Source organism: Bufo gargarizans, unplaced genomic scaffold (assembly GCF_014858855.1).
Source record: "Bufo gargarizans isolate SCDJY-AF-19 unplaced genomic scaffold, ASM1485885v1 fragScaff_scaffold_286_pilon, whole genome shotgun sequence".
NCBI lineage: Eukaryota > Metazoa > Chordata > Amphibia > Anura > Bufonidae > Bufo > Bufo gargarizans.
Window position 1 is genome coordinate 208,287 of NW_025334080.1, and position 14,180 is coordinate 222,466.

Consider the following 14,180-nt stretch of genomic DNA (forward strand, 5'->3'; position numbering starts at 1 on the left):
CATCATGGAACGTTATGGAAATTGCCCAACTGCAGCCATGTATTGATCTTCAGACTTACTATTGATCTTCTGGGCTAACAAAGACAAGTAATGAGTACCTTGTTCATGACTATCTTCCCTAACTTTTCATCGAGAACCAACCTCTACTCTTGATGAAATCAGGGGATATTGATTTAAGCTGACAAAATTAACTGGTCGCTAATCAATATCTGTTAGCAGTGCAATTGCTATACCTGTCAGGCTCCCTGCAGGGTGAATTGACCCATTTATCCTTTCACTGATTGCCCCCAGCCTACAAACGTGTCATTATGTATCCTTTAAGACAACTCTAATTGAGAGGAATTCTCATCAATGAAGAGGAAGACAATTCACACCACATTGGAGTTGTACAGAGGACAAACATGGTGGATGTGCACCATAATATGGAAAGGACATGGCCTTCAAAAATAATTAGCCCTACCACTTTTATTTCTTAAAAGGTATAACAGAAGGCCTAAAGAAATAAATGACCATGTGGTATATAGTAATATATAGTGAGCAGTAGCTTGTATAAGATGCTCCTTAGACAATGTTGATTGTCCATTTTTAGATCTATTGGTGCCCCCACCGACCTATACAAGTATGCACCATCTTACAGCCACCACTTTTAAGTAATTTTTAAACAGTACTCTGCAACATTTCCCCGTTTCATGATTGAGTAATAAATGAGATTTGGTAATCTGTTAAATTGACAACGTTGACAATGTTTTTAATTTTTTTCTTTATTTTGTCCACTCTATGTCTTCCCAGGAGATCATGATTTTGGATGTCTAAATTCTTTCTCTTCAACTACACTGTTAAAGTCACGCATAGTTTTTGTCACCGTTTCAGTGAGCGATCAGCTCTTTTCCCCGGATCACATCCCCAGGAACAATGGACTAAGCAGGCGGGAGACCCTGTTGTTTGAGAAATGAACTTGAGCAGTGGATGATTGATTGCGTCTCATGGGAACGAACGCTCTTTGGGAATTTTTAACTGTTGAGAAAATATTTGGGACTGTTGGAGATTCATGTTGGCCTGTGAACATTTTTTCCCATTCCACTTTTTAAACTGTCTCCATAATGGGACAGTATACTGATTAATAAAGGTATCTGCTAGTAATGGTAATTTATATCATCTTAGAATATCAGAAAGTTATCCTCTATTATTACTAAATATGTTTGTATCAAAGAAAGCCCAGAATGGATAAAAGTAGGCGTTTTATATTCTCTTAAACTATTAGATAAAAAAATGTTTAATGTCATGAAATATCTTCTCTCATGTGTTTAAAGCCCAAAATTTTTGTTAAAATCTTAGCTAAAGGCAATTTAGGCAAACAAAGAGCCTCGTTGACTGACACCATGATGAATTAGAGCTAAGCTTTAAAAGTTGGCTATTTTCCAGGCCTCAAGGCCTTGTCGTGCTGTGTTTTTGACTACTGAAAGTTCAGAAGTCGGATGGGAGATGACTTTCCCCAAAGAAATGACACCCAGTCTAGATGTGAATTCCAAAGATGGACACACAAGGTAGAAATCTACCATCTAATTAGTAGCAATTGTCCCTGATCAGCTAAAAAAATATTTCAGACCAAATTTTTGACAGGGCCAGATATCTGGGGAGCTGAAAACCAAATCATATTGTGAGGAAGCCCAGACATAGTCTTATCACTTCATGGTTGGGACAAATTAGTCTCATTTATTTTAAAAAAAAAATGGCTCCACCATCATAATTCTGGCCTTATAAACAACTTAACCTGATATTTGGGTAAAACTCGGCCTGTTGAAACAGCTCAAACGTACTCAATGAGACTGTCCTACATGTTTTCTGGTGAACACCATCACACCTTGAATCTAACGCTGGGTTCACACCTGAGCGTCCGCGATGGAGCGCTCTGTATGCGCGATTGTACGGGCGTTTGCAATCGCGCATACAGAGACAAGCGAACGCCCATTGTCGCGCGTACCCGAAAGTCTATGTACGGGAACGCGCGACAAGACGCCCCAAAGAAGCTCATGTACTTCTTGGGGCGTCGGGCGTTTTACAGCGCGATCGTACGCGCTGTAAAACGCCCAGGTGAGAACCATGCCGATAGGGAAGCATTGGTTTCACCTTGTTGAGCATTTTACAGCGCGTAGGAACGCGCTGTAAAACGCTCAGGTGTGAACCCAGCCTAAGGGTTGGTTGCATTCTCTAAAGGCCTATAGTTTGGGAGATGTCATGTGACCAGTGGTGTCATGACACATTTTTTTTCTCTATGGACCCCCAAAGACTTTACACAACTGTCTGCTAGCCTAGAATAGAACACCCCTTATTTGTAGGCTGGTGCTATATAAGATGATATATTGCCTATGGTAGCCTTCCATTAAGGCAGCAACTTGGGCGATATGGAATGTGCCTGTATTAGGATACTGCTTTGAACCTCTTTTTGTTGACTGTTCCAGAATACAGAATTTTTTTTCGCTAGCAAATGAGATTAAGCCCACCATCATAATGTAAAAAATTACCAGGCTGCCCCTTTTCAGAATAAACCCAAGCTATTATTTTTCCCTTGAAATAATTGCATCTAGTTGCCTGGGTTACTGAACTACTCTATTACGATGCATGCAATATATGGCATAAGTAAATACATTTTTCTGAAAACAGAAAGGGCTTCAAAATTACTTTTTGGGGTGTTTCTAGTTTTTATCCCCACAATTAGAGTTTTGAGAAAATTTTCTTTGGAAATTCTAAGAAATAAATCTACTCTTCCTGTTACTACATTAAAAAGTAATAAAATAAACATCAAATAAACCACACTAGAATAGCAATACATTTTATCTAGCTAAAAAAAGTTTTTGAAAAAAAAAATTCATTTCATTTTCCTTTTTTCTTTTCTAAAACACCTGTCGGCCATTAATACCATGTTACAAATGTTTTAACCTCTTGTAACTAAACTGGTATTTTATTTCAATAAGAGATACCAGTTTGTATAGGCCTAGTACTACTTTCTATGGTGCACACATCTATGATGTCATATGATACTTTCAGTACTAGTAACAGATATGTCAAAATACATATTAATATGATGGGTTTTACTGGTTATCACCATTAGAGGTGAGGAGACTAAATTGGGTTCAGATAATTTTAAGCTTATAATGATTGGGCGATATAAACACTGTAGTATCTAATGCTCTGCAGTTAGAAAATGCTTAATTGGTGGCCTCTCGTTATCCCATTTTATTAGTGAGTTAGATAAGCAAAATAATAGTCAGAAGCAGCCTTTGGCCTACCCATCACCGGGATATACACTCAAGTTGTCAACGTAATTTAATATACTATATATCAAGAGCAGTCAGAGGTTGAGGTCTCAGCAGGAACAATAGTTTTAATTACCCACTATATCACATACTCGTTGGAAGATACCGCAATTGTTGCTACACACAGTAGTGAATGTCAATCGTAAATGTCTTGGCTATTTTTATTTTATTTTTAAAATTTTTCTAGCTTAGTATATTTGTTTTATGTTTTTTAGCTATATATATATATATATATATATATATATATATATATATATATATTTTTTTATTTTTTTTATTTTTTGTATTGGGCGGGGGTGGGGGGGTAGGTCAAGTTCTAATAATTCAAGTAAAACAATCAATGCCAAAATTTCAACATCTCCAATTCAGTTTATTAAAATCATGCATCATATTATATAACATTTCACACATGGATTTTTTTTTCCCGCATCAAGAGAATCGGTCAACGGACAGGCTTGTATTTTCTGGAACATTCTACTATATTAATATGCAAGCAATTGAGTTATAATGTAATAAATCACCTAATCAGTCCAATTTTAAAATAAAAAATTGACAAAATTCTGACTTGGTTGGATAGTGACAAGAGATCTGTGATTATTTTGGAAACCATAGTCTTGTAGACACAATTAGAAGTGGTTTTCTTCAAGCAAATTGACAATTCTAGGCGATGTGTATGACGTAGAACCCTGCATAATAATTTCTTAGAACGGCTTGACTGAATTTTGGCAAAATTTTTCACATTTTAGACTCATCAATTGAAAAGACAACGCATTAATTTTAACCTTTTTTGAGCACTAAACCATAGAGGATGTCCAAGTTGACTGGCTAATAGAAAAATATCCATCGAGCTATCACAAATGAGAACAATCGGTCTGTTAATGGGCATGGGGGATGTTGAATATTGTGGACAAGGCATTCCTCTACATCCTAACCATTCTAGAACATTGGGTGGAAAAGTCTATGACACTCGTGAATATTTTATGACCATTATCTCCAGAGATACAACAAGAGTCACCCACTCTAGGGGATCCATTGTGACCAGTCTTTACATCTCTGCATACAACCAGGAAGCTTGAGGATAATAACATGTTTTAAGCCACTCCCTAATGTTGATAGCATTCCAAGAAGGTGATTTTGAGATGTTTGCTGGTACTATTATAAAAATTACTACCCCATGCAATATGGGTTACATAGTGGAAGGGGAGGTCTTCCCTGTCTTAAATATTATAATACAAGGTGTCTAACAGCATGTCCATCATTGGCAGATTGCTAATTTATTGGGATTGTTACAATGTCTCCATGCCAGTCAGTCCAGGATGATGATTCCATTGGTACAGTGACCCATGATAGGCCAGCACAATGGTGGAACCCTATTGGCTCGGTACTGTTCAGTACACCAGTAGACTGCAAGCTGCTTGGAAGGGAAACAATTGTATACATAGAATTTTTTGTGCCTATTTTTGTTAACTGCCCAGATATACGCATTTTTGTAGAATATCCAGGCCCCTAATGCCTAGGGTATTTTTTCAATCATGTTCTCCCATTTACAGCTTAACCCCATTAAGTGTGAAATAGACAGAACCGAAATCAATGGGGTTAAATATCCCTTGTTCATGTTTAGGTTTGATTCTAGTAGGCCTTTTATTTTAGAGCATTTACTAACTGCATAATCCCCTTACATAGGGGGTGGGATTAAAAACCCAATCCCTCTCAGCAGGCAGAGACCTCTGGTCAAATGTCGCTTCCACAGACTGAAATAAAAAGTTTTCTTACAAAGCCATTCTAGTGTAAAACAAGTTAATTATAGAGGGTTAAATCAAACAGGGGCTGAAGGCGGATTTTTTTTCTCTCCTCGACTGAGCTAGTCCAATTATGGGAGAAAGGGATTTAACAATGAAATAAATAAAAAAATGTCTATTGAAAATCATTTTTTTTTTTAAATTATGGAGGCTGTTAAAGTTAAAAATAACAGAAATTTTTTACAGATTTTTTTTTTTTGCCCATAATCCATATTTTTCATGTTTTATGGGAAAAAAAGGAAATTGAAATAAAAAGAAGAAAAATACCCACAATGTAAAAAAAAAATCTTAAAATTCAATCTTCGGCCTCCTGTAGGCCCATTTTACACGATAGTCTATGACAAAAAAATAAAAAAATCAGAGCTCATAATCCGATCAGATGGTTACTTAGGCCTCATGATAATCAGAATTTTTTTCTTTTCTTTTTTTATCCTACACACTGATCCGTTTTTATCCAGGTGGCGCTTTGGATTTTTTTTGAACCCTGGAAAAGTCTTTTCCTTCCATGGAATACCTTTTGGTAAGTCAAGCATGAGGCGCCTGGAGGTCTTGATATAGTCCACAACAAGGTCACTGATAAGTCATTATAGGTGACAGAAGAGGGATGGTTCCTACCTCCAGATATAAATTCCAGGAGCAAATCAAGACTTAAAATTTTATTTTCTGAATTCTTCAGCTTCGACCCAAAGTTATTTTTCCTGTTTGGAAGCTCCAGGTTGGTTCTTTGTCCCTATGATTTCGACATCGGTAGAACAAGGCGCGTAATGGGGTTATTTTTACTTTCGGTTATCTAGCTTTATGAAGAATTGACAACACTCATACAGCTAGATAACCAAAGATAACAATTAACCCCTAGTCATCCCACTGCTGACACCATTCTTAGGGAGAAGTCTTCTCCTCCGCAACAGTCCTCTGATTTGGACTCTAGTTAAGAAATACAGAGATTACCAACATGCGTAATACAGAATTAATAAATTACTAATGCACCAGCATACACATAGATGTAAAAATTCACTAAAATCAACACAGGCATCAAACAATCGAATAATAAAAAAAATAATAAAACATTCAAAATTACAGAACAGTCAATATAGGGGAAAATATGCATTTTGAGCACGCCCAGATGAGGTTTGCGGCTACCTCCGTCAAACCCTGTGGTTTAATTACACACTGCCTCGTTAGTTAAATCAAGCGTTGAGAACGTTCTTCGATGACATCACAAAGGAACCTCACGATATAGGATCTAAATCTCCTGTAAGACTCATTAATTACAATTTGGTCGGTCTCCAGAGACAGATATAAAAAAATAAAAACATCAAAAATAAAAAAATAAAGGAAAAAAATCCCTTTGTCTTTACCAGCCTACCCTTGTGGCACACACCTAGAAAAATCACGAGACAACACAACAATCTATAGAATAGCTCATTAGAAGGAAGGCTGATTTTCTGGTTAGAAGAGTGGTGAGGCTTGGGCTTCTGTTCACCTCGTCTCGAGGAGAACATTCCCTGGGAATGATAGCGGAAGGTGATTAAAATCTGAAATGTGAAACCTTAAAAAAATAAATAAAAAGGCCCCGAGGATTCCTGGAAAGCTGTACGCAGGGTTAACGTGTATCCAGAGATCCATCTGCCGTGGTGGGTTCCTCCGTTCCTCTGTAGCCCAGAGGTTGCACCTTGCAATGCTGCTGCGCTGATGTATCATCTGCTCTGGGGGTGTTAGACCAATGCACGTCCATTCATTCTTAACACACCCCTCCTTTGCTTGCCTGCCATTGGTCAGAATAGCTGTGATGTCACCAACCTGGACTGACTGGCAGATATTTCATTTCATCAATGGGGCGGTTCAGGGGGACAGGGTAAAAAACAATATCTGCTTGTTGGGCAGCACCATTCGCTACAGGATCTTTCGCTTTTATGCCCCCCCCCCATTCTGCCTTTTTGTCTTGCCCACTGAGTGTAAGTTCTGTGGCCCAGCCTACCATTCTAAATGATTATTTTAGTAACCCTTTACTTCCTGAAAAGAAAAGTAACGTCTACTGTCCTACTACATATTGCTCAAGCCCCGATAATTCGCCTGATACGATCCATAACTGGTACAATTTCTTTGTAATATTTATCGGACACGGTATAGCATTTTTTTTGTTGTTGCTTTATTATGAATTTTTTGAGAATTTTTGACTTTGGTCAAAACCAATGAATTCTCAGCAAATATTTTTTTTTAAAACAGAGCTTTTGACTTGGGTTAAAGTCAAGGTTATCTGAGGTCCTGTGATGGAAACTCAAGGTTCTCAACTACCATGTCTACATTACCCCCCATCATCTGTATGAAGAGGATGTAATGACAGACCTCCATATAAGTTGGCACCAGCCAAGAGATGCTAGCCCACAGATCGTTGAGATTTCAGGAACTTGAGAAAACCAAGATTTTGTGATATGAGGGATCTAATTTGCCTTGAGTTTTGCTCATTGCTACAATGGGAAAACTGTTTAGACCATGGCCAAATGTACATTATCATAGAAGAGTCTCTTGAATGATCTAGGCTACCAATTCTACTGGGGCCTACATAGTCTTTCACTTTTGTTTGGCTAAAACCTCAGCTCATGTGCTCTACTGTAGTTTCGTATAAAATAATTCCGTACACGGGCTATAGTGGCAATTTTTTCCCCTTTGCCCAATGCAGGAAATGATGCACAGAACAAGATAACACACGATGCATGAAAACCTGACTGGAGACAAGATGCTGAGCCTGGAGCTAACAGAAGAACAGAATATACAGCGTGAGGGTCTCCAGGCCTGAACTAGTACCTGAGCTATCTATCTACTACTTATCTATCTCTCTATCTAGTCCACTGTATTAATGCTTTGTGAATGATTTCTTGCCAGTAGACTGCATTATGCATGTGCTGGGGTAATATATGTAGACAGCCTCTTCCACCATAACCAGGGATGTGGGAACAGCTAATTAATACATTCATGAAATAAGCAGATGGACTTCAAAAGAGCTAATGTCTAGAGACACAGCACATGCATATATGTATGTATGTACAAGGAGCCCTCATCCATAGAAATATTATCTGTAGACTATGGGCCTTCTCATCCTCCCGTGTAATATGAGCTGAAAGATCTGTGCGTTAGGTTCCTCAGGATGTGGGGCTGATATAAGAAGGAACATATATTTCCCACAATCAGAGGCCGAAGGACATGCTTATAGATAGGACGCAGGTCAAGCTTGTACTCTATCTCTATAGAGGAGGAGCTACAGCCTTGGAATCGCCATGTTTCCACTGTGACGTATCGGGGGCCACCGTGATATCATCAAACGCTGTGATATCATCCAGATACAGACCGCCTAATATACTCAATAAATGCCAATGTCCTGGTGTCATCTATCTATCTATCTATCTATCTATCTATCTCATATCTATCTATCTTTCTATCTATCTATCTATCTCATATCTATCTCATATCTATCTCATATCTATCTATCTATCTATCTCATATCTATCTATCTATCTATCTCATATCTATCTATCTATCTATCTATCTATCTCATATCTATCTATCTATCTCATATGTATCTATCTATCTATCTCATATCTATCTATCTATCTAATATCTATCTATCTCATATCTATCTATCTATCTATCTCATATCTATCTATCTCCTATCTATCTATCTCATATCTATCTATCTCATATCTATCTCATATCTATCTATCTCTCTCATATCTATCTATCTATCTATCTATCTCATATCTATCTATCTATCGCATATCTATCTATCTCATATCTATCTATCTATGTCATATCTATCTATCTATCTCTCATATCTATCTATCTATCTATCTATCTATCTATCTATCTATCTATCTCTCATATCTATCTATCTATCTATCTATCTCATATCTATCTATCTCATATCTATCTATCTATCTATCTATCTATCTATCTATCTATCTCATATCTATCTATCTATCTATCTATCTATCTAATCTATCTATCTATCTATCTATCTATCTCATATCTATCTATCTCATATCTATCTATCTCATATCTATCTATCTATCTCATATCTCCTATCTATCTATCTATCTATCTATCTATAATATGTATATGTGAAACTATTAGTAGTATCTTGATCATCTATTACAAATTCCATAATACACATAACATGACATATAATACCGCACTACAATGCACCCGTCCACCTACATTAAGATTCCTTTAAATGAAAGGCTTAGGGAGTAAAGTGTACCCCTCCCCATTACAATATTATGTTTCCCGAAACAATCCATTTAACACAAAGCCTCATGTAAAAAATAAAATAGAAAATGCCAGAATGACTAGGCCGACGTCACCAAGAGGATATGCTCAGTCTGAAACAAGGAACCTGTATAGAAGAGCGCATGTTCCCCTTGCTTGGATGCTCTCTCCTGACGTGTTGTACCTGCCCCGTGTACCGCAGACGACTGATCCCCCGTATTTACATCTGATTAGAAATGGGGATTCTGCTATTATCTGCTGATGTTGGGCTCCATTGTGCTCAGCCACATAGCTGCACTCCCCCTGCCTCATTATACTGTATGGAACTGGTAAACAGAATTACTGGCGCCCCACCTCCCGCTATACACCACCGAACCGCCTCTACCACCGCTACATTATATGGTTAGGGGAGATAGATAGGAGATATGAGATAGATAGATAATAGATATGAGATAGATAGATAGATAGATAGGAGATAGATAGATAGATAGATAGATAGATAGATAGATATGAGATAGATAGATATGAGATAGATAGATAGATATGAGATAGATAGATAGATATGAGATAGATAGATAGGAGATAGATAGATAGATATGAGATAGATAGATAGATAGATATGAGATAGATAGATATGAGATAGATAGATAGATAGATAGATATGAGATAGATAGATAGATAGATAGATAGATATATGATAGATATGAGATAGATGATAGATATGAGATAGATATATGATAGATATGGGATAAGTAGATATGAGATAGATAGATAGATAATAGATAGATAGATATGAGATAGATAGATAGATAGATATGAGATAGATAGATAGATAGATAGATATGAGATAGATATGAGATAGATGATAGATATGAGATAGATATATGATAGATATGGGATAAGTAGATATGAGATAGATAGATATGTATTAGATAGATATGAGATAGATAGATAGATAGATATGAGATAGATAGATAGGAGATAGATAGATAGATATGAGATAGATATGAGATAGATAGATGGATAGATAGATAGATAGATAGATATGAGATAGATATGAGATAGATATGAGATAGATAGATAGATAGGAGATAGATAGATAGATAGATAGATAGATAGATAGATAGATATGAGATAGATAGATAGATAGATAGATAGATAGGAGATAGATAGATAGATAGATAGATAGATAGATATGAGATAGATAGATAGATAGATAGATAGATAGATAGATAGGAGATAGATAGATAGATAGATAGATAGATATGAGATAGATATGAGATAGATAGATAGATAGGAGATAGATAGATAGATAGATATGAGATAGATATGAGATAGATATGAGATAGATAGATAGATAGATAGATAGATAGATAGATATGAGATAGATAGATATGAGATAGATAGATAGATAGATATGAGATAGATAGATAGATAGGAGATAGATAGATATGAGATAGATAGATAGATAGATAGATAGATATGACATAGATAGATAGATATGAGATAGATAGATATGAGATAGATAGATAGATAGGAGATAGATAGATAGATAGATAGATAGGAGATAGATAGATAGATAGATAGGAGATAGATAGATAGATAGGAGATAGATAGATAGATATGAGATAGATAGATAGATAGATAGATATGAGAGATAGATAGATAGATAGGAGATAGATAGATAGATAGATAGATAGGAGATAGATAGATAGATAGATAGGAGATAGATAGATAGACAGATAGATAGATAGATATGAGATAGATAGATAGATAGATAGATAGATAGATAGATAGATGGATATGAGATAGATAGATAGATATGAGATAGATAGATAGATGTGAGATAGATAGATAGATAGATAGATAGATGGATATGAGATAGATAGATAGATATGAGATAGATAGATAGATGTGAGATAGATAGATAGATGTCCTCCAGATACATATAGTTTATGGTTTGAGGCCTTTGATACACAACCTAAAGAGTTGAAAATAACCTAAAAACAGCAAATACATATTACACTTAAACACACCTAAGAAAAAAACATTATAAAATAGAGAAAACAATTTTACAAAATAAAAGCTTTCATACCTTCTGCTCCTGAATTTCCAATCTCGTGTTTCTAAAAAACAATCAAAAAGCAAACAAAAAATAAGATATAAATAATAAAAGTCTAGCAACATAAAAAGAGCCGATGTAAGCCTGTGACGGAGAGACCACGGCCTGAATTTAGAGCAAATCCCTCCTTTCATTTTCCTATTGACCCACCATTTATATTACTGTTCATCCCACCTGTATGGACTGAGGCCTGCTCATCACAACATACAGGATATGCAACTGACACGACCACCAAGTTCTATCATTCATGTTCCATGTAGGACCATTGAAGACGATTATTACTCTCGTACTTATTATATCTATTTTATAGCATCTGCTGCTAAGGTATATAGTATACCTATATGTGTCAGCTAAGGGTTAGTAATGTCTAGGCCTACCAGGAAGTATCCATGCAAAAGCGTCTATCCAGTATCTATCTATCTATCTATCTATCTATCTATCTATCTCATATCTATCTATCTCATATCTTTCTCATATCTATCTCCTATCTATCTATCTATCTATCTCATATCTATCTATCTATCTATCTCATATCTATCTATCTATCTATCTATCTATCTATCTATCTATCTCATATCTATCTATCTATCTATCTATCTATCTCCTATCTATCTATCTCCTATCTATCTATCTATCTATCTATCTATCTATCTATCTATCTCCTATCTATCTATCTCCTATCTATCTATCTATCTTATCTATCTATCTATCTATCTATCTATCTCATATCTATCTATCTCATATCTTTCTCATATCTATCTATCTATCTATCTATCTATCTATCTCATATCTATCTATCTATCTATCTATCTCTTTCTCATATCTATCTATCTATACTATCTATCATCTATATTACACAATGTATATATTATCTATCAATCACCCATGTATCTATCTATGTATCTTCCCCTTCTATCTATCTGTCTCAGATTTATCCATTGATCAAATACCACAAGAAATATTACAAAGCATAACAATCCACAGTAAAGTGTATACTACAGCCTACAATATATAGCATGCATTTATCATATACTGGGCCCTACTGTTTAATATCCAAAATAAAATTCCTCAACCAATTATTTCCTTTTCAAAAACAATCAATGGGAAAAAAATAATTAATTTTAATAATGAAAAAATAAAAAATGAAAATAAGTATAAAAAATCCCCTCCCAGCTCTGAAAGGATTCATCAGCTATTTAGCTTTTTGCTCTACTATCTAACGTTTCCTCTCCTCTAAGCGGAGATTTGCTTCTGAATTCTTCTCGACAGTCGCGAGAAGCCGAAGAGGTAAAGCAGAAGTCATTGGTCGTCTAGGCCTTTTCTTTCCACATAATAGGGGGCCCATCTTTCCTGCACTATTCCAGTTGCCTCTTCCGTTCTCAATCCTGTTAAATGAAGATGCTAAGTGGTGGCATGGAGGATTATAATGAGAAGAGAGGTACCTCGGCTGCTCTTAGTGCCGTACGTAGCATTCTCTCTATTAATCCCTCTCAGGCAGCAGGGTTAATTCTCCAGCCATTATTACCGAAGGCAGATTTTTTAGATTTTTTTTTAGCCTACAGCTTAGACATGCCTATGAGAGGTCTCGAGACTGCCTCATAATTGCATACGTCCTCCACAGACCCGTAAAGCAACAACAGCTGCTTAATTGGCACTGTTGGACATCTCGGTGGCCATGCCAAAAATCAACTGTCGACCATCAGTCACAATTTTTAAATAAAAAATAAATTATAAAATAGAACAGATAGAAAAAAATAGATGAAAAAGTAAAAAAAATACTCAGTACTCACTGTGTAACGAAAGCATTCTTCCCGGTGGATGCAGCATTCTTGGAGATGCTGGCAAAATGAGGCGCTTTTCCCACATCCTACCCTCTTGTGGCAGTTGGTTGCATCTCGGAGTGACGTAAAAAGGTGCTATCCATTCAGGATTTTTCTCCGCAGCTTTTAAGGTTCTCAGAATCCGTCCTTCCTTTATGCATATGTGCTCGCTCTGCCTCCACAGCTTTTTTTTTTTTTTTTTCTTGCACCAGAAGTCAGGTCTTCATGCTGAACGATTATGCAGCTCCTCTAACCATGGTAGACACAAATAACCACAATTATATATTTCAAGAGCCTCTCCACCCGTACCTCACAGAAAAAAAAACTAGTGAAAGACAATCATAGCATGGCTCTTTTCACATAAATACTTCTTTATCCACTGGCTCCTCCTCACATTCTTTTCAGTTTTGACCAAAGAAAATGTTGATTGGGGTAGGACCGAGCAAGGGGGAGTGGTGGAGAAGAAATAGGGGTGTGGAATAGCTTTGTGGACACCTAATATAGTGGAGTCCCTCCCCTTAACCCTCACTCCACAAATTCAATGTTCCTAGTGAGAGAAAACATTCAATTTATTTGAATACAAAAATTAAAATGCTTACGCTCTACTTCCAAATTTTAATTTTTGAAAACTTTTTAGCATTTGAAAATGTAAAAATCAAGTCTACTCACTTTTTCTTCTTACCATGTCAAAAGCACGGTGGGATTGTCATCTCTAATGAATATTCACTTCTAACTTTGTTCAAAATTGTATTTTATTTTACAGTGTGGTTACGACATCATCTTGTTAGGACAAATGGTGGGCAGAGTCCTCCATGCTCTTCGGGAAGTGACTAAATTGCCAGCCCCATAGGTCTGAATCTAC